General features: G+C 39.5%; 1 protein-coding gene and 1 pseudogene across 13 annotated transcripts in view; one reads left to right on the plus strand and one right to left on the minus strand.

The window, feature by feature from the left end:
- Window positions 1-18,962, minus strand: part of Cadps2 (calcium dependent secretion activator 2) — a 518,996-nt gene that overhangs the window by 416,297 nt on the left and 83,737 nt on the right. The gene's annotated exons all lie outside the window — the stretch shown is intronic.
- Window positions 695-5,389, plus strand: LOC110316049 (annotated as a pseudogene).

Below are 18,962 nucleotides of genomic sequence, written 5' to 3' on the forward strand. Positions count from 1 at the left end.
CTTTCCCCCCACTTTTCAAAGGCATGTGGATGGCATGCAACAACAGCAGCAGCAGCAGCAGCAACAACAACAACAACAACAAAAGGCACAACAACAACAACAACAACAACAACAAAAGGCATGACAACAACAAAAGGCACAACAACAACAACAACAAAAGGCATGAGCTCCTTATGAGGCCGACAGAGATTCTAATCTAATTGTTATCTGTATATCTTGGTTAAGAGATTCACCCTCTCTGAGACGCCTTTTTCTTCTTTAAAAAATTATGGTAAAAAGTAAATCTCAAACGGCTACTGAGGGCTAGACTGTCTGAATTGTCATGATTGTAATTATTGCTAATATTTATTACATACTATGTATCAAATATTTCACAAACACACACACACACACACACACACACACACACACAGAGAAACACACACACAAATTGACTTATAATGGTTTAGACATGAAATATCTCCCCCAAAGACTTATATGTCAGGTACTAATTTCTGCAATGAAGGACACTGTTGATGCATTCCCAGGTGACTAGGTTATTAGGAGGTAGGACCTAGCTGGATGAAGCAGACCCCTGAGGTATATGGCACTGGAGGGTAGGTATGACTTGGTCCAAGCCCTTCCCTGGCCTCTTGGGTTCTTGGTCACTATGAGGTGAGAAGTTCTGCTCTACTCCATGCTTCTCCATTGGAGCATGTTCCTCGGCCAGGAACAAGACAACCGTGTGACCACTGACTCAAACAGTAACACCAAAATCCTACACTACTTTTCTCAGGTATACTTTTACAGCAAAGAAAAACTGATTGACACAGAAACTATCCAACCTCCCAGAAGATGAGAACTAGAATCGCTGATTTGTCTAGACAGAAAGTGAGTCAAGGAGATTTTTAGTAGCTAGGAGGGTCGGGGAGGAAACTTCAAAATTGGTCTGCCAGCATTCAACTCTCCCTCCATGCTCTTGGACATAAAGAAGCTGTGTGTAAGTGCTATCTCATGTCTTTCCCTTCCTATTGATACCCACGCCCAACTAGTTCGACAGCACGAAGATCATGAAAACAATTTAACAACTTGTGAGGAAGCAACATAACATAAATGTTGTAGATGAAGGTTTATAAAATATGCAGGGCTAAAAAGGATCCCCTAAATTGAACAAAACAAAAAACCTCCAAAGAAGTAATGTTAGCACCAGGACACTCCAAGGCGTGGCCCAACCTTGTGACACTAGACCTGCGTTGCCAGGACAACGACCCTCAATCCCACAACTCACCTGGCTTAGTCCCCACCCTCATTGGTGTGATGTCATTCTCNGTATAAATTAGGAGATCACCCCCTCCTCTTNCTCTTCTCCTCCTCTCTTCGCCCCGCTCTCTTCTCTTCTTCTTTTCCCCCCTTCCCCCTCCACTCTCTCTTCTCTACTCTTCTACCCACTTTGCCGCTCCCCATCCCTGCTTAATAAACCTCTCACGTGGAATCACCTTGGCGTGGTCTGCTGTTTGGTTTATCCGCTCAAATCATATATATATTAATATTGCTTAATAATGCTAATTCATAAAAAGTAGACAGGAGGTCTATTCTCCAATTTAACCAGCTACCATGTAATCTCATCCAAAGATATTTTACACAGAATAATATATGCCACTCACGATAGCTGCTAGTCCCACTCCTGTAAAAGGAATATATAGCAGAACATAAGCACTTTTGTTTGTTGTCCACTTAACAAGGCATGACAAAATGGACAGGAAAGACAACCCCGCAAACTCAGCATCTAGTATAGATTAGGCAAAGTTAATGCTCCAATTAAGTATCTGTAGGACCCTGATAATCATAGCAAGTTTCTACACACTAAGACCAAGGATACAAGATTGGTTATCCTCACTGGGCAGTCCTGCACAGCATCAGCAATACCTGAAGCAATAGCTGATTCCCATGTGAATAAGAAGAGGTGATGCAAGCAGACTAACACACAAGCAGAGTGGTAAACCCTTGAGGAGCTGACCCTCAAGGCCAGGAAGTCATTCTTAGAATAAAGACAGAAAAAAAAAAAAAAGTCCATGTTCAGTAAGTCTTTCTTGGAATCTTCCAGATTAACAGACTGGAGGGTACTGGGAATTTTGACACTAATGATAACACAGGTTTTATCTGTACATTAGACTTCAGGAAGATTTAAAAACACTGCTAAGGCTATAAGTGGTATGGAACAGGGCTGCAATAGACTGAAATTTTAAAAGTTTCATAGAAGATACCAATATGCCTCATGTAGTTAGTCTCTGAAGAAACACTACTGAAAGTCTTTTACCAGGAATATACTGTACATCGATAAAGAATGTATAATGCTATTGTAAATTAAATTACATTTATCTTTTAGTGAGAACAGGACAGTAGCAAGAGTGGAGGAGGTGGAGGAGGAGGAGGAGGAGAAGGAAGAGGAGGAAGAGGAAAGAGCTCCCATCAAATTACAAGTTAGACTATATAGACAGGCCTTTGTACATACACAGAGTCTCTTATCCAATTAGTACTTGCCTCAGTGGATAAGATGATAAGATATACAACTTTTGCTCAAAAGAAGTCCCCCCCTCCACAGAGGCAAAGGGGAACCTAATTAAAACTTGACCCAGTGAGTAAACATATATATTCAGGATGTAGTGGGAGTTGGAAGGAAAGACACCTAAGATCAGTATGAACAGTTATGAAGCTGTAAAATAAATTCAAGATAAAGTAGAGTCTGAGCTACTTTATCAAGTTGCAGGAATATCAAAGCCAGGAAGGCAGGGGATCACTGCCACTTCAGGAATCTTGAGTTGTGTTTCTATAACACAAGTTGGAACAAGGGCAGCACCGGGGACTTGAAGACTGCCAAAATCAGAAAGGACTGGTGCAGGAGTTTCAATTTCACCTCGAAATCAAGTATGTATCACAATCAAACTCTTAAAAAACGGAAATGCCATGGTTAGGTTTATGTGCTAGGGGGACATCAGTTTCCTAGGAGGATAAAAGAGAAGCAAGTGGGAAACCTCTTTGGAGGATGCTCAGCAAGCCTCATGAACAATTCCGAACAGTGGAGAGATGGCTGGTGAGGTTATATAGTTAGCTATAGAAATGATTTTGGTGCTCTGGCTCCTCTTTAGAGCACATGAATCCTTTATCTTTTGAGAAATGATTCTGAGCTGGTGTAAGAAGGTTTTTACCATCTTCATTAGCCCAGAAACTTCAAATTCTCAAACTTTTGGAACCATTAAATGGTTTTAATACATGCCAAAAAGTATTTGTAGATTCAATACATATTCCAGATTTCTTAAATGAATGAGTGTTGAGAATATCATTACAGGACAAAGATGTAACCAACGCAGAGCATTTTAATGGGTAAAGAAATGAATGTACACACCATTAAAGGCCACAGGCAATGTAAAAATGGCATTTTACTTTTATGTATAACTTTCAATCTAGCAAGTCAGAATTAATGACCTGAACAGCCATGGTTGACATGTGGATCTGCTGAATGCAGATAGAAGACAAATTTCCCATAAAGGACAAAAGTCAAGAGTTCCCTACTAAGTAAAAACAATCATTTGGTAGAGTAGAAAAATCCACTGAGTAGACAGAGAGACAGGCTGACTGACACATAAATTATCAAATAGCAAGGGTCAGTGAGATGGCTCGGAAGGTGACCAAATTTCAATTCCCCCTATTCCCTATCAGAAGGAAGGAACTGATCCCCAACAGTTGTTCTCTGACCTCCTCACATGCATCATGAAATGCGCGCACACACACACACACACACACACACACACACACACACACACACGCAAATCAATAAGATATAACTGTTAAAACACACTAAAAATGCATTCATAAATTAATCATCTTAAAGGCTCAATGATCCTATTTAAAGAAAACAAATCTTGGTATGCCATTAGCTTGTCCAGAAAAGAATGCATTTGGCAGCCCCCAGGGACGTACGTAGTTCGTGTTCGACAGGGATTTGCACTCACTGCTTCAACTGCATACACCCACCCCCAATGCTCCAGTTGGTTGTATGCTGGCAGCACAAAGCAAAGGAAGTCACAGGCCCTGTCCCCTTGCCCGTGTGGGCCACCAACAGATCACACAGCACCGGCCAGACCCTGGAACGAACTCCTGGCAAATCTAGTTCCTAGGTTCAGACTACCCCTTGCAAACCTGGAGGTGACTGCTATATCCCCCAACGCAGTGCTTCTCAAATGGAGGTGGCCAACTTCTTCTTGAGCAAGGAAAACTAGCTGGAAGACAGGGGAATACCCACCAAAAGGAGCATCAGAAAGCCTGGGCTCCAAACCTGAAGGGTTTTGATGTGGAGGAAGTCAAGATCCTCAGGCTCAGTGGAAAAACCTCAGAATGCCCCAGAAGGCTACCAGAACAGACTGATGGTACTCTACAGTCAGAAATCACGCCTGGCTCCAGCTGGAAAGCTTGCAGCAGATACATTCCTTCCCTACCAGACAGGAGTCTTTATGTCCCTAAAATCCAGAGTGACTATTACCTGAATCTTGTAGATTGGAGCTCTGGAAATGTATTGGCTGTGGCACTGGACAACAGTGTGTACTTATGGAATGCTGGTTCCAGTGACATCCTGCAGCTGTTACAAATGGAGCAGCCTGGGGAATTACATATCCTCGGTGGCCTGAATCAAGAAAGGCAACTACCTAGCTGTGGGCACCAGCAATGCTGAGGTGCAGTTATGGGATGTGCAGCAGCAGAAATGTCTTCGAAACATGACCAGTCACTCTGCTCCAGTAAGCTCCCTCAGTTGGAACAGCTATATCCTGTAGTGGTTCATAGTCTGGCCACATCCACTACTATGATGTTTGGGAACACCATGTGGCCATAGCCAGGAAGTATGTGAGCTGCACTGGGTCCCAGATGGACAACATCTTGGCAAGTGGTGGCAATGATAACGTTGTCAAAGTGTGGCCTAGTGGTCCTGGAGAAAGTGACTGGTTCCCCTGCAAGCATTCACTCAACATCAAGGGGCTGTGAAGGCTGTTGCATAGTATCAGTGACCGGATACACTTGCATTTGGGGCCTGTCTGAGTGCTATGGATACGCATTCCCAGGTGTGCTCCATCCACTGCTCTCCCCACTATAAGGAGCTTATCTCAGGTCATGGCTTTGCCCAGAACCAGCTGGTTATTTGGAAGTACCCAACCATGGCCAAGGTGGCTGAGCTCAAAGGTCACACAGCCCAGGTCCTGAGTCCTACAATGAGTCCGGATGGGGCCACAGTGGCATCAGCAGTAACCGATGAGACTCTATGGTTGTAGCACTGCTTTGAGTTGGATCCTGTCCTTTGGCGGGAGTGGGGGTAAAAGCCAGTATAGATAACAGTAGCCTTATCCACCAAGGCAGCTACTGAAAACAAACCCATTTCCCTTCTTAATTTTTGTTTATTTGTTTAGGTTTTTTTTTCTAATAAAGTTCATATTTTCCTTTAAAAAAAAAAAAAGAAAACAAATTTTTATTGAAAGAGTCAAAGCTTGGGAATTTGGGGGGGGGGGGAGTATGCATTTCAAGATAAAAACCTAAATGGCAATTCTTCGATGTACACTTACTGCAAACCCAGTAACTCAATCATTCCCTACACCTACACAAGCCACAGGAACCTTCTTGAAGCTGCAAGAGAACGGAGGAAAATCTGAAGCTCTTGGCTGTAAAGAATTGTTTCAGGTAGAGGAAATGGCAGTCCACTGGTTGTTTTAAATGCCAAACACCTGTGCAAAACCAAAGAGATCTCAAAGAAAATGAAAATGCAAGCAAATCCAAGAAAAATAACACCAAATGAAGTGGGGGCTAAAAGTGCTACAACAGAAGAAATTTCAATAAAGTAAAGGACAGACGACAGGAATCACTCACACGCCTGATCGGTCCAGGAGCAGGCGAAAAGTCCCCTAAGTCAGTAAGCTACATTTGTTCCTTGAAATTCAAGGTGTTAGAATTATTATGCTCAATTACTGGTAAGCACAGAAACTGGGTGGGCAATACTGAAAGGCTGGTTGGCTTGAAGCCTCCACATCATTTACAGTACTTAAACAAGCAATTCCTAATGTGTAAGAATGAATCCCAATAAAACAAATGATTCACAAAATCAATGTTCGCTTACTTAGTGTCTTAATTACAGAACTGAATGTTCTGCACTACATTGGTGATAATAAAAATGAAAATATTTGAATCATATTCAGCCCAATGCGCAAGATAAGCACAGATATCTTTGAGAATGAACATTTATACTATGAAAGGAAAAACTGTGGAATCTGAGGAGGACTAGCCCCCAGGTCAGAAGTTATAGAAAACGTTTGCACACATCTTCCACGTTGTCAAGTGAGCAAGCATTAGTTTTTCAGGAATTACCTCAATATCAACATAGAATTGGCGTATAAAATACGTTGTCCTGTTTGCAGCAAACCGTACTTCCCCTTCTTGGCTCACATTATCCTCAAGGCTTCCCTTACGCCTCCTTCCACGTTCTACTGGAGCAGTAGACATCTCCTGCCCAACACTCTGATCTTCCTTATGCATTTGTCTGGATGCTAGGTGGACCATAGATTTACACTTCCTTAGTTTTCAACTTGTGCAGACCTGGTATATTATAGGTCAAAGACTTTTTGCTTTTTCACTTTTTTTTCAATTTCCCTTTATTGTTTAAAACATCATACATGTATATAATTAAACCTGATCATACTAACCCTAGTCCTGACCACCAACTCCCACCATCTTCTCCCAACACTCTCTACCACCAACTTCATGTCTCCTTCTTTTCTTTGAATCCCACCGTGTCCAGTTGGTTACACATATACGCACATGGCTGTGGGACCACGAACTGCACCAGGGGAGTCTACCAGTGACCATATCTTCAAAAAAGAACAATTCTTCCTTCTCCAGCAACTATCCGCTGCCAAGAGCTCCTTAGTTATGGGTGAGGCTTGGAGACTGTCTACCCCAACTTTGCTGGGGTTTGGGTGCCTCTGTCTTGTGCAGGAACTCACAGGTGCTGGGAATTCAGGAGTGTGATAGCCATGCCATGTGCAGAAGACAGCATTTCAAAGCCCTCCTTCCCACCCTCCAGCACTTATATTTGTTAGGTCTCCTCTTCCAGGATATTCCCTGAGCATTGTCACTGTTGGTGCTAATACAAGCATCCCAATACAGATATCCCATTTACAGCTGAGCACTCGGTCATCCATTCTCAGCTCGTTCTTCGTTCTGCCTCTCCTTACTGCAGATAGAAGCTTTTCTCCCATTAGTACTCCAGGTCAATGATTATAGATAAATATCTGAAGGTACTTTAATATGTTAAAAGATTTTATTGAAAGGCTTCAAAAGATGAAATAGCGGGGGAAAAAATCAGTGTAGTCCACAAATATTGAAAGTTTTGTGAGCATTTTAAATTTTAAAAACAGAAAATGACTTTTCAATTTCAAGCACTTAGGTTCAAATTATTCAAAGCTGATTTTTAAGTTCAAACAAGTAATTTGCTGAAATGGATTCAAGTCTTTGTTAAAAACAAAAACAAAATTCCTATGTAGTCTGGAAACATACTAACTGCCAAAAAAGTCATCTCCAACAACAACAAAAAATTGAAGTGTAAAGAGTTACATTTCTTCTTTTCTAAAAATGGGATGATGTGTTAGCACAGCTTATATTTAGCATCAAGAACCAAAATCACTCCAAGGAAAGTTGGCTGTGCCTCTCAAGCTTCTGCCCTGAAAGCTTTGCTCATTTGTTTTGGGGTCCTTCTGATCAAAGCACAGTGTTTCAGACTGTTTACCAGCTTCCCATCAGCCTTTGACAGGGAGCACCTTTAAGAATACACCTTAAAACAAATCAAAAGTCATATGTGATCTCAAAATTACTTAGACAAATGTTTAATTTCTTTTAGATTGTTCATTTCCAATTTTTACTTGAAGTGGACGTAAGGAAGGAAATGAAGGCGATCTTCTCTAAGTGTGTTTACTGAATCTTCCATTGATCCTACTTTATATATTGTCTATGTGTCTCGTAAACTGTACTTTGCATTACTATTTTTAGTTTACACAGTATTTATATTTCCTTTTAATTGAAGACATCCCTCTGTGTATATATTGAATCATGGTTATCCAATATGTACTAATCCCAGATTTGGGAGGCGGATATCAGCCAGATCTCAAAAATAACTAATCTTCCCTGACATGATCTATTAAATTCTGTAAGAGATGTATTAAAAACCTCTCAGCTATGACGCTGAAAAGTTTTCAGATATTAATATGTTTGGCCTCTACTACATTATAAAAGTGTCATGGTAACTGTCCTCATTGTAATGGTACTGCATCTTTTGTCTTGGGGTGAATTTCTAAAATATTTACCAAACGTAATAGCACAAGGAAACACTGGCTCTGCGTACACACTAACTCTTTTGTCCTCGCATTGCTCAATAGTGTTGGAAGTTTTCCCACAGGAAGCAGTACACTACAGAGTTCAGAAAACAGCAACATTCTGAAAGGAAAAAACAAAACAAAACAAAAAAAATAAAATGGATCTGTTCAAACCGTCTCATAGAAAGTAACATACCATCCTCGTTAGGAGACGAAATCTAACATTTTGGATTTTCTTAAAAAGCTTATGTATCACTTTTGCTAGTGCCTAGGATATAATTTTTACACATGTAAGTCCTTTTTTATTTCTTTCTTTCTCCAAGATCCAAAGACAAGTAACACCAGCACCATACCTAAGAAACTTTCTTTTGAGTTGCTGCTCAGGGTTGTGCAAGAGGCTCCCCAAACATTACAGTCTCCTGTTATTGCTATTCCTTTCCCCAGAAGTAGTGGGAGGAGACGTTCTTATTGCTGAAGGCATCATGCGCTTCCCACACAGAGCCCGGAGGCTTGATCTGGGACTGTCTTGAATGTCTCCTCCTCGAGGATGAGCTTTTATGATATCAGAAGGCGGCAAGAAGGTTTCCAAAAGAGGGATGCGCCAACAGTCCTACTCAAATATAATGAATATCTCGTACCAATCACGACAATAGCCGGCATGTCATCACATTCCGAAAAGTGTAGTAGTGTCATGCATACTTGGCAGTAACCAACAGCTCTCTAATAGGATTTAAGACTATTGTCAAGAAGAAAATCGTTGGCTGATACTAGAAACCTAGCCAACTGCCCAAAGCCAGTGAAGTCACAAATCTTGAAGGACAGCCTCCAATTTTCCTAAGCCAGAGTAGCCACCCCCAACAATCTAAACATTTGTCCTTATACCCACATATAAGAATACTCTTCACCCCTCATCAGAGAAACTTCTCTTCACAATAGAGACCATTCAAGAAAACTACAACCAATCAAAATGGAGAGTTGTGGGGCCCAGTCCCAATAGATAGATCTACAAAACAACTCTAGCACCGAAGGCTCTGGGAGCATGTCTGGAGAGAGGGCAGAAGGAAAGTACGAGTCGGAAGATTGAGGAGTTTGCTATGAGACTGTCTCTCCTAGGAATGTCAGGAGCTACATCCATAAAATCCCACCAGCATGCCTGCCTAAATACAAGCTGAACAAGGACAACAACGGGTCTGTCAAAGTGAATGGAAGAAAGCCCTATACCAAGAACCACAGGTGACTAAGGAATGCTGACAGTGGGGAAAAATACTCTTTCTCAGGGAAGAGCACACCAATTGATCATCCAATACAGTATAGTCAGTCTTGAAAACTTACATAAGAGTAACATTATCCAGACAGAGCAGGTCATATTTAGGGATATATATGTATATGCATGTAAGAATAATTCATTAAAAAGAGGCCAATGATTTGACAAAGAGGGCTATATCAGAAGGTTTAGAGGGAGAAAGGCAAGGGGAAAATGATGTAATTATAATCTGATAAGTGAGATAAATAATGTAAAATTTTGTATTTATGGGTGAATTTTTGTGATTATATGCCCTGTGTGTGGCTGCCTTTGGAAGCTACAGTGAACATTAGCTCCCCGGGAGCCGGAACCGGTTGTGAGCCACCTAACATAGATTTGGGAATCGAACTTGGAGATGTAGCCCATATTGTATTTGATACTTCATTAGTTTTGCTCTTCCTTTTCCTTTCAGAATTCCACACACTGTCTTTGGTCATATCCTCACCAACCCTTTCTATATATCCTTTTCCCTATTAACCAAACTTGGGCATTTTTCTTTTTTTGTAAATTCTTAGATATGTGACCTTCTACTGAAGCCCAGTCAACCTACTAGAGTCATAATCTTAGGAAAAAAAGAAAGAACAAACAAACAAACAAACACGACTCTCCCTTTCCCAGCAGCTAACAACTGTCAATCATCCTGTGAACTGGGCAAGGACTATGTTCCCAATTCCTCTCTCCATGGTAGGATTCTGCCTGGCTTGGGCTTGCACAGATCTTGTGCAAGGTCTTGTCACAACAGCTTTGAGTTCACACGTACAGCTGCCTAGCTGGCTACAGAAGACACAATTTACATGTGGTCAGTTACCAACTCTGGCTCTTGAACCTTCTGTAAATTTTCCTGAGACTCAGGAGACAGTTGGGGTATAAATCTCCCATTTAGAGATGCAAATTCTATACTCTCATATTTTCTGGACTTTGGCCACTTTTAGAACCTAGAAGGGTTCTCTGATGATGGTTGGGAGATGTGTTAATTTATGACTCCAATAACACATTGTAGGAGTCAGTTTAATAAATTGAATATGCCTATTTAACAACAACGACAAAAAAAGATTCTCTTAAGTTAGGCCTGGAACCTGTCTAACCATGGGTTTTTGACTCAAAAACAGTGCAGGTGTGTCTTTCACCTGGTGAAGACCGACTTAAAGTCAATGGAAAATGAAATGGTTGGTAACTTGCATGACGTCCATGCCAGGATTGCACCAATAGGCATGTCTTTCTAGACCAGTCACTACTGTAGCTCACAGCATTTACATCTGGGTAAGGGTGAGGATTACCTTTCTCTTCCCGCAGCATATACAGCATCTTCTAACACTGTGAAAGCTAGCCAGTAGAGACGAGACTTCCAACTCAGTACCAGCTTGATGTCTTCATGTTCTGTGAACTCAAACAGTGATCTTCGGCAGCTGGGTCTTACCATCAAGCTCTGGAGGATAATCAAGAACTCTGGCAATACAGCCTGATAATCCATACATTAACTCATCTTCAAAACAAACTCGCCCTTTACTTCCAGTCAATGTTATTATTTTCTGTATTGTATTCCGATGGTTCCCATGACTCACTCATTTTGCATTTCCTTGTATTAACTCAGTGTTCCTCTCTATTTCAACATACTATGATAAACAATGAGTCAATAGAGAGACAACTAAGCTTATTTTTCTAACAGTCTAGCATATGCCTCTTAATTGTGTAATTCACTCAGTTCTGTTTTAAAAGGTGATTATTGTGGTTGATGTTATATCTTCCATTTAATGTTGTATCTATTAGTAATTTTTTTTTTAACTCATGTGCTTGTTTCTGTGTCTGTGGGTATGGATATCTTATGTGAATAGTTACCTCAGAGGCCAGAAGAAAGTTACAGATTCCATGGAATTGCAGTCACAGCCAGTTGTGGGCTCACTAATGTGGGTGCTGGAAACCAACCTCTATTCCTTTGAGAAAGCAGAAAGTGCTCTTAGCCACTGAGCCATTTTTCTAGCCCCTTCTATTAGTCATTTAAAAGAAAGAAAAAACTACTTGTCTTTTTCCCATTATCTGAAGACATTGATCAAGCTACTTTTCACTCATTCACTTGGAAATTTTGCTTCAGTATTCTCTTCAATTAGTGTTAGCCATTCATCTTCTTATCTCCAATCCAAAATAGAGTATTCTTTGAAAACAAGATTTTATTTTCCACTGTTTTCTTTTTCTAAAATTTTGCTCTATTCACCCTTGATTTCCTCTAGTAAACTGATGGTTATTTCTTATTCATTTTTAAATTTTCAATTCCACTCTTTTGTTTTCCCCTAGTTTCTTAGACTTTAGGGCTCTATGGTATAGCCTACTTTTAAATTTTATACTAAAGTCACAAAAGTCATGGAAATCTATCTCCTTCCATTCAATTTTGAAATATATATACACCAAACTATTAGAATTTACTGGTATTATCTGCTAATCTCTCCCTAGTCAGAAGGGTCTGTTCCAGTTAACTTAAAGTTTTGTTAGGGTCTGCCCATGTGATACATTACAGAGCTTCAATCCCTCCTGCATTATACACCCCCCCCTTCTTCCTATCCCTCCAGCATTACACACTCCTTCTTCCTTGCTCTCTTCTGTAGACCATCTCTTTTCCCGATTTGCAAAGGGAAAAGACAAAGAAAAGCTGGTTACCACAGTCAACTGTCTCTTAAAATAATTTGTAGTTTTTCACCTGAAATCTTCCAAGTCATTAGAGAGCTTGGAAATTGTACAGGATGTCTAGACATGGATCTTTTCAAGTTCAGTGATCCTAGACATTGCTTAGACTTCCAATTTGCAGGCCCAGGTCTTTCTCAGGAATACTTTTGTGTGTTACATAATTATCCCCTTTGTATTTGTCTTCCTTCTCTCTACTCCAATTATTTCCATTTTATGGCTCAGGCAAAAGTTCTCCAAGGGTCCTCTTTCTTTTAATCTTCTGTCCACAGTTTACTCCGTGATTTTATTTTTATGCTTGATCTTCCAAGACAAAATCAAGCTTCAGAAGTAACCAAGACTTCCATTTTATACATGGATGAAATTAATTATTAGGAATCATGTTTAGTGTTCTTAGGTACTAGAGCTGAATTCTCTAGGTGACATTTCCATCTTTTCCCCAAGTGTTCTTTGTCCTCTCTGACATTGCCCTTGTGTTCCTTTAGGTATCCTTTCTTTGCTTGCTGGTCTTATTAAGTAGATTGTCACCTTGGCTCAAATCTTATGGATTCTTCAATTGGCCTTTATATGATCCAAAATTTAATTTTGTTTCATTTTAAAACTATTTTAATATGTAGAACTAACTCACCAAGGATTTCTCAAAGAGCCACCCAGCTTCGGTACAAGTATCTCATGGAACTGAAAGATGAGCATCTTAAGAACCAGCATGCTAAGGAGACTAGAGTTCCCTGAAAAGGATCTGTGATTATTGGGCTATTCAATAAGTGATCTGGTTATTTTTCTTTCAACAGGATCTCTGTTTGAAGACTTTATTCCTTGTCTTGAAGTTCCTTGACCATGGAGTTTGGTTGGTACCACAGGACAACGATTCATAGCTTTGAGTTACTCATCATGATCACTGGATATATTTTCTGGTCCATGCAATGACAGCAGGGGACACTGTTTCACTCTCTCAGGAGTTATCATCCTAACCCATCCAGTCCATCCATTTAGAGCCATCCGGGGTTTCTAGGAGTCAGCGAGACCCAGCATATTCTTATGTATCTCATAGGCATTTCCAGTGTTCCAAAGACAAGACTCTTGCTAGAATCTGCATCTTTAAATAATCTAATCACAGGGTCCAACACTATTCTTTCAGCAAGAATCAGATGGTGTTTAAGAAAGAGCCACAACATTTTTCCTCCCTGAAATTCTACAGCACAAGTTAGTCTTCATCAACATACCTTCATAGCACGGTTATAAGGGTAAAATTAAACCATTTCTGGGTCTTCAAATTTTCCTCCTAGAACAGGAAATCATAAGAACTTTCACTGTTTTATTGTTTACAATGTTTTCAATGTCTAACACAGTTTTTTTTCCTAAGTAATTGAGGAATTGTAGATGTGAGGAGATTAGAGGGAGGTCACAGAGAACGCTAGGACAACTAATAATGAACATCAGCACATTAGCAGCATTTCAAAGGAAAAGCAGGGATATTAATCTGTGAGAGCAAAGCTAACCCATATTGCCTGAAGCAAAATCAAAATGATTTACAAATAGATAAGTACGTTAATAAATAGATTTTATAACACAAAGGTATAGGGTGTTAAGGTATGATATTCAGCCTTCTGCTACGGAGTATCTGTCAACTTTAAGAAACAGCTTCTAAGAATTCATAAAAATTTTCTTCTGATATTTATGGATTTAACAGTGCATAGCACTCACTTGTGGATATACACTTTGTGGACAGTTGTACCTTTTGATTGTCTAATTTTGAGACAGCAATGTTTATACTAACGTTATGAATTTAGGTCTAAGATGAGATTGCAAGAACTACTTTCAGTGCTCTGTTCTGTACATCGAATTGAGTTAAGAGGCAGTGAAGTTTCACTACACCACTACTATGTCATGTGTGTGTGTGTGTGTGTGTGTGTGTGTGTTTCTAATAGCTGTTTGTAAGCTCCACTGTACACACACATCTTGTTCAAAAAGCTAATTTTATTAATTTTATTTTTGCACTGAGGAGTTGGAGAGATAGCTAGGCAGTTAAGATTATATATATATATATATATATATATATATATATATATATATATATATATATATATATCTCAGTTCTCAAACACCTGAATCTCACCAACAGACACTTCCTGAGGCCAAAAACCCTACATTTTAGAACAAGTTAAGAAAGGCATATTCACATGGCTAAACTGGAGGGAAGAAAGTTTCCTGGCATAGATTTTAGAAATTAGATGGTTTTTAAGACTGAGAATGCTACAGAACCATTAAAATGTAAAAGTCAACTCAAGACAAAGGACAATGGACATAGGGCTCATCCTGGATACTCCTCATGGTGGCACTTTCAAAGGGAAAGGAAATAATGTTTTTTATGGATATTTCGGCACCATGAGGCATCATACGCATAGTAACACCCTAGTTTGTCTCCTGTTGTCTTACTAAGCAACTCTGTGCTGTATGTCAGAGACTATCAAAAACCTTCTACTGAAATTACAGTAGTCAAGAGGCAGTCTACACTTATTGACGGGTTTCAGTCATTCTGAAACAAGGAAGAAGCCTCAATTCACAGCCCAGGAGAGACCTTTATAAAAGATGTGTCTATAGTATAGATGGCATTACATTGTTCCCACTGTGCAGTTTCAAAGAAATAGTATCTGGGTTTATTTTGCAGGGATGTTGGCCCATTTATACCTGGTCATGCTTTGTTCTGAATCTATCAAAAAAAGTTGTTTTACTGGGATTTTATCTAAACTATACTATTCTTCAAAATACTGTCATATGTAGTAGCACACACTGTAATTCGAGCTGGAGAGACTGGGCCAGGAGTTTCACAAGTTCAAGGCTCTATTATAGCAAGACTATATTTCAAAAACAAACAAATCTTAAGACAAGATTCTTTTGCTGTGCTTGGTTAGAAGCTCTATGAGTGCTTCCTCTAGTATGTGGTCTCTTTCACAACAGTAAAGCAGCAAATTTATCTCTTGAGGAGTGTAGCTTTGCCTCTGATAGTGTCCAGTTGACAAAGCTATGATAAAATGTCAAGAAAAGCCGTTCAGGAAACACATCTCCATTACTGTTTAGAAACAAGCACTGGCTCAAAGAATTAAAACTCTTTTCCTAGGGGAAATATGGGCCCCTGCTTTTTCCTTTATGCTTAGTTAGGCTTAAGTGACTCATCATTTTTCAGAGAGGAAGACCATCAGTCTCCAGGATTAAAGATAATTAGGCTTCCAAATCAGAAACATGGGCTTCTCTTCCTGTCACCAATGCTTGTTCTCAGACCTCAGAATGCCTGGGTTTGCTGGATCTTGACTACCAAAGGAGGCAGGAGTTGCTTCTTTGCTCTTGTTCCCAAGGCTTCAGAGGTTCACAGTGCAGGTGTCTTCATCGACAGAAAGTATCAGGCTGCAGAGGCCATGATAATGGTTCTTCCAAGGGGCCTTTAACCTGGCTGTACTGTCTACCCACCAAATGTAGGAGACAAGGGTGAAGCCACTATGAACTGGGGTGTAGGTTTTGGTTATTAAGGGATCTTTAAAACTGAAGGATAAGTGGTACCAAGTAGATTAGGGTAGAGATGTATATTCATGCCAGGATATTTTTGCCATCCCTTTTTATATTTGTCAGAAAGGCAGGCAACGCAGAGCTAACCAACTCCCGCAAGACCAGTGCATTTCAAAGAAGGGTTAACTTCTAATTGGTTCATTCCTCCAAAGGCCCAGTAATTAGTAGTGCAAGCTTCAACTTAATTGCCTCAACCACTTTATCTTACTTTGAAAGCACTCAAAAGAAAAAGGGTCTCACAGAGTGTATATGTGGTAGGGAATAGAAAACATGTAGCTATGCACTAGAAACATCACTCCTTAACTCCCAAATAGCTGCAGTCCCTAAATTACAAAGCATTTCTCTTTATCCCTGGCAATATAGCAAAAAAAAATGACAATGATATACCTAATAAAAAACTACATGCAGATTAAAATGTCTGCGTGTAATCTGTAATTGTAAAAGAAGTGGTAGAATTATAAGTCTTTTCAAGGGTTATCTGTGCAAACAATCCAAATGCAAAATAACAAAAACAACAAAAACAAAACCCTACTATTTTGACTATACAAAACTAACTGTAAAACTTACTTATTCAAGCCAAAATGTAAAACCAACCAGAAAATAAAGATGTGGGTGACAGAGTCTAAAAATTAAAAAAAGAAGACGACAAAGATAAAGTCTATGAAAATATCTGCTATGGAGAGATAATAGCTAGCTTCTGGTGCACAGAAACAGAACCCATTGTGGGCACAAGGAAAGAGTGAATACAGAATGAAATAAAACTGGCACTCACCCAATCTTCTGGGAAATCAAACTCAAAATGAACAATGCTAGAGAAAGAAATACAAGAAATTTGGCACGTGCTCACAGGATGAAGATCAATCATTAAACAAGGTCTGCTAGGTGGAAAACAAAGAGGTCTTCGTACAAAGATTAAAAGGTAAAGTTCCATACTTAGAATTGGAAGAGCCAGGTCTGGTGGCATGAGCCTGTAATCGCAGCTACTCTGAATGCTGAGGCAGAAGAATCATAATTTCAGATGTAGCATGGGCTACAAAGTTAAGTCCAGGGACCATCCTGAGCAATTTTCGTGATACTATGTCTCAAAAAAATTTTTTTTTGTGGTTAAAAAGAGATCTACGGTATAGGTCAGAAATAAAGCATTACATAATCTCCAGTGTGACAAAATTAATTAGTCGATTTACTATCAATTTAGATAAAAGAATGAAAACTTTTGAATGGGTGAGATTTTCCCAAAATGAGATTTTACTAAAACTTATCTTGTAACTGAAGAATATGCCCCGACCCACCCACCTAATAAACTTTACTATTGAAAATAAAGACTCCTTAGAGTAATCAATGAAAAAATACATGACCTGCATGTCTTAAAATAAAGGGATATAAAGATTTACCTAGCTCTTCTTATGAATAAACCATTCTATTTAATCCATAAAAAGGTTTTTATTAAATGCCTAAATGTAGTGTCCATATTCCTCAGTCACTCTTGAGTATGACAGCTCATGAACAGAACCAGATGTGGGGTTTGCTTCAGGATAGCTCTTAAAGGTGCTGTGGTGCAAGACTGACTCCATTTAATTAATCTATCACTTCAAAATACACAGCTAGAGAAATCTGAGACCTCTCAAAGCCAAGCTCACCACGAGCCTTGCTTGGCGATTGTTTTTGGCTATCAGTTATTAACAATAGAGTATTCAGTAATATTAACGACGAGGCTTATACAAACAGGCAGTAACAAAAATAAGAGGGGAAAAATACAGATCGTTAATTCCAGATTTAGTATATAGTTTTCTCAGAGCATACGTACAGGTCCTTCAGTCCCCCCTACAGCTGGCTGAGTGTTTGCTAAACACTGAGCAGACTGAAGTAAGTTCTATTAAATAGTGCCAATGATCTGATAAAATAGAAGTAGGCTCGGCCTGAGGTTCAGATACTGGGTCCTTTTAACTTCATAGTCTTATGAAATGGACTTCTCCTCTTGTGTATGAAACAGGTTTAGCTTTCATATTCTATGCCACAGCCAAAGCAATCAGGGAAGCACAGATGGGATGAGATGGGATTCTTTTCTGAGAAAGGCACATTCTCAAGCCTTATTATTCCTAATTCTGCCTTTGAACATTCTCATCTTTCCTGGGTCAGCTCCTTTGACTCTCGATGGCAAGTCATTCTTCAGTGTACCTCAAACTGAGTAAAGGATCAAAGAGTCAAACACATCCTAAGATGTCCCAGCCTTGTGGTACCAACCATGACAACAGCAGCTTTCCCAACACAGCCTGGAAGAAGGCTACACAGAAATCCATTAGCAAGTAGCGTCTATTTACTTCACTGTCTGTCTGGCACAATCTAAAATACCTGATCAGAGCTTAAGACTCCAGAATCACAAATTACCAAGCAAAAAAACAGGAAAATCATTATATTTTAATTATTCCATTTAGATAACCACTAAGACAATTTTGTCTGTATACACCCATGTTTTTAAAAAGGAAAACCACCGCTGGTAAAGAAAATACAATTTCTATTTCAGATTAAGGGAACTGAATCAATGGATCATTCAGTCTAAATAGGAAGCTGACACTCTTGCATTCTATAATAGAATACTAAAAAGAAAGCAACCTTAAAATACAGGCAAACTCAGATGTCAATCAAACTTTAACTTCTTAAAGATTTATTTATTTATTTTCTATATGTGACTGCACACCAGAAGAGGGCATCAGATTCTGTTATAGATGACTGTGAGCTACCATGTCATTGCTGGGAATTGAACTCAGGACATATAGAAGAGCCATCTTAACTGCTGAGCCATCTCTCCAGCCCCAAACTTTAACTTCTTATCAAGCCCATTCTGTGATGCTCATACCAAGCAAAATCTATTATGAAGCACTCTCCATAGATTAGACCACTAACCTGATAACACAGTGTGTGGGGGTGGGGCTGGGGGTGAGGTAAGGAACTATCCAGAAAGCACTTCTTTTTTTTGTTTTGTTTTGTTTTGGTTTTTTGTTTTGTTTTGTTTTGGTTTTTTTTGTTTTTTGTTTTTTTTTTTTTTT

The sequence above is a fragment of the Mus pahari genome, chromosome 2 (genome assembly GCF_900095145.1).
Source record: "Mus pahari chromosome 2, PAHARI_EIJ_v1.1, whole genome shotgun sequence".
Classification (NCBI taxonomy): Eukaryota; Metazoa; Chordata; class Mammalia; order Rodentia; family Muridae; genus Mus; species Mus pahari.